Source organism: Bubalus kerabau, chromosome 3 (genome assembly GCF_029407905.1).
Source record: "Bubalus kerabau isolate K-KA32 ecotype Philippines breed swamp buffalo chromosome 3, PCC_UOA_SB_1v2, whole genome shotgun sequence".
In the NCBI taxonomy this organism is placed as follows: Eukaryota; Metazoa; Chordata; class Mammalia; order Artiodactyla; family Bovidae; genus Bubalus; species Bubalus kerabau.
In genome coordinates this window covers 69,060,383-69,063,303 of record NC_073626.1, presented here as the reverse complement: position 1 = coordinate 69,063,303, position 2,921 = coordinate 69,060,383, and positions in this window count along the sequence as shown.

Genomic DNA, 2,921 nt, shown 5'->3' with positions numbered 1-2,921 from the left:
TTTTCCTCTTTAAAAAGAAAAAGAAAAAGTATTTTGAAAAGAACAAATCATGGTCAAAAGTAAAGTCTTTCAACCGGGTTAGGTACTCCATGACTTCAAGTGGATACTCTCGATAAAGAAAAATTTAATATATAGACAGTGAAGTTGTAGCTACTAACTTTATGTGTAGGAATATGTTTGTGACAAATACAAGGAAATTTTTATGTGGTAATTCTAGCATGCAATGAAATTCTTAGTATACGAGGCATCAATGATAGAAAAACATTGTCTGTCTGATATTCACCCAATTAAAAACATCTAAACAGTGTGCTATGCTCATTATCTTGCTAAGAAGAAGGGAATCCAGAAAGCTGTTGTTATTTCTAAGAGGTTATTTTTGTTGTTGTTGTTTAATCAAGTACTAATCAGGAGAGAGGTACTTTATATAGCAGGAGAGCCAATTTATCTGACATCAAGACTGTCCAGGCAGTTAGCCTTAGATTGTTATTCTTAGAATTATGTTAGACATAGCTTTACTTCCAATTAAACTGTACTTCCTGTTGTTACAGTGGTTGTAAGAGGCAAAAATTTAAAGAAAAGGGAAAAAATGTATTTCCCTACACTTCCCCTTCTACCATCTCCTGTTGTAACCTTCTAATGTTAATTAATTCGTGTGTATCAGATAAGGTTCTTTTGATAGACACCAATAGAAATCCCAAACTGAAATAACTCAACCAAAAAGGAATCTCATTGTTTCATTAATTGAGCATTCTGGATCTGTTATGATTAGGGGTTATTACTAGTTCTACTTACTCTGGGTTGGCTCCATTTTAAGGCAGGGTTTTTAGTGGCATTTACTTACATAACAGGAAAGAGAACTTCTGCCTTCGAGAGTAGAGCAAATGCTTGGTTCTGGTAAGTTGATATTGAGCCATTGACCCATCCTTGAATCAATCAGTGTGACCAGGGAAATAGAATTAGTTTAGACCTACAGTACAAGTCTTCTTCTTTGGATGTGGGCCTGGAGAGCCAGTTGCTTCTGAACACATTCGTATATGCCTGCTGAGTCCTTGCTGACCCTTTGTGACCCTATGGACTGTAGCTTGCCAGGCTTCTCTGTCCATGGGATTTTTCAGGCAAGAATACTGCCATTTCCTCCTCCAGGGGATCTTCCTGACCTGGGGTCAAACCCTCTTCTCTTGTGTCTACTGCAATGGCAGGCAGGTTCTTTACCACTGAGCCACTTGGAAAGTCCCACAGGCTGCATCTAGAAGGAATAAATACTTGAACAAAATTTAGGGTACTGTTACCAAGGTTAACAGTGTTTGTGGCAAATACAAGGAAATTTTTATATGGTAATGCTAGGATGTAATGAAATTCTTAGCATACAAGACATCAGTGATAGAAAAACATTGTCTGTCTGAGATTCACCCAATTAAAAACATCTAAACAGTATGCTATGCTCATTATCTTGCTAAGAAGAATGGAATCCAGAAAGCTGTTGTTATTTCTAAGAGGTTATTTTTATTGTTGTTGTTTAATCAAGTACTAATCAGGAGAGAGGTACTTTATATAGCAGGAGAGCCAATTAGCATTAATGCCATTTAGCACTCCTGTGCTAAATGGTCCAGTTATCCACTATATTATACCTTTCAACTCAGTTTCACATTTTCTCATAGTATCTCTCGTGATTATGGGCTGTATTTTTGTTTTACATTATTTTATTTTTTTATATAGAAGTGTGAGGGATACCTGGCAAAACAATTTTTTGTTTCTTGATTGGTGAAAAAAGGTGCACGCCACTTTTCTGCTAGGTGTCAATTCTACAAGGGGTCAATTTGGACCAGACTTTCTTAATTCTAAGAATTTCTTGAAGGTCATTTATTATTCAGATGGAAGAAGTCGGATCCCATTGACTCAGGGACAGGGAAAGTATATATAAGAATATTTTGTGACTCCTTAAAAGGTTTCTTCACATTTCTTTTGTTATGTAAGCATGGAGAAAAATGGAGTAAGTCTGCATTGTCAAAGACTTCTAGGAGGACATAGAATGTTCCCAATGCATTTGAGACCACCTTATCATAGGTGGCTCAGCTGGAAAAGAATCTGCCTGCAATGCATGAGACCTGAATTTGATCCCTGGGTTGGGAAGATCCCCTATAGAAAGGAAAGGCTACCCACTCCAGTATTCTAGCCTGGAGAATTCCATGGACCGTAAAGTCCATGGGGTCACAAAGATTTGGACACAACTAAGCAACTTTCACTTAATTTCATTTTCATTATTTTAACATCGGAGAGACTGAGATGATTTCAAACAAGTTCACCTGTGTCCCCAAAGGAACATTTGTCCCAAAGGAAGGCAGATATTTGACGAGTGAATTGTAGGAAATCATGAAGATTCATTCCGTGGCATTCTGTGCCTAAAAGACAGCTCTGTCACAAGAGGACACTGTGAGAACAGTGACTTAGACAGAAGGGAAAAAGGAGATCTGTGACTTCAGTGAGCCTCTGCATCCCGTGCTGCATCACTGGGGAGGGCAGTCATCATCACAAAGGCTCAGATGAGTGCGCTGGACCAGACCAGTCAAGCGCGGTGAATTTACATGGCAGTGACAGCAGAAATGACGATTGAATATTGGGGCTAGTCTGAAACTGGTCAGCCAGCTCAAGTGCCTTCTCTTCCTCCTCCTCTAGTTTTTCTCTTTCCCTCCCTCCATCTCTCGTACTGCTTCCTCCTGTTCTTCTGCTAAAGATGAGGGACTGGGAAACAGAGAGGATCCCTTTGGACTTATGTTAGTGTCCCTGGTCCATGGTTCTTGACAACTTGGTTAAGGGAGAAGTTTCAAGACGTAGTCTCTGAACTTCCTTTGAAATTGGTCCTGTGGGGGATTGACTGATTAATTTGAATATGCAAAAGATATACTATCTTGATTATACCTCAA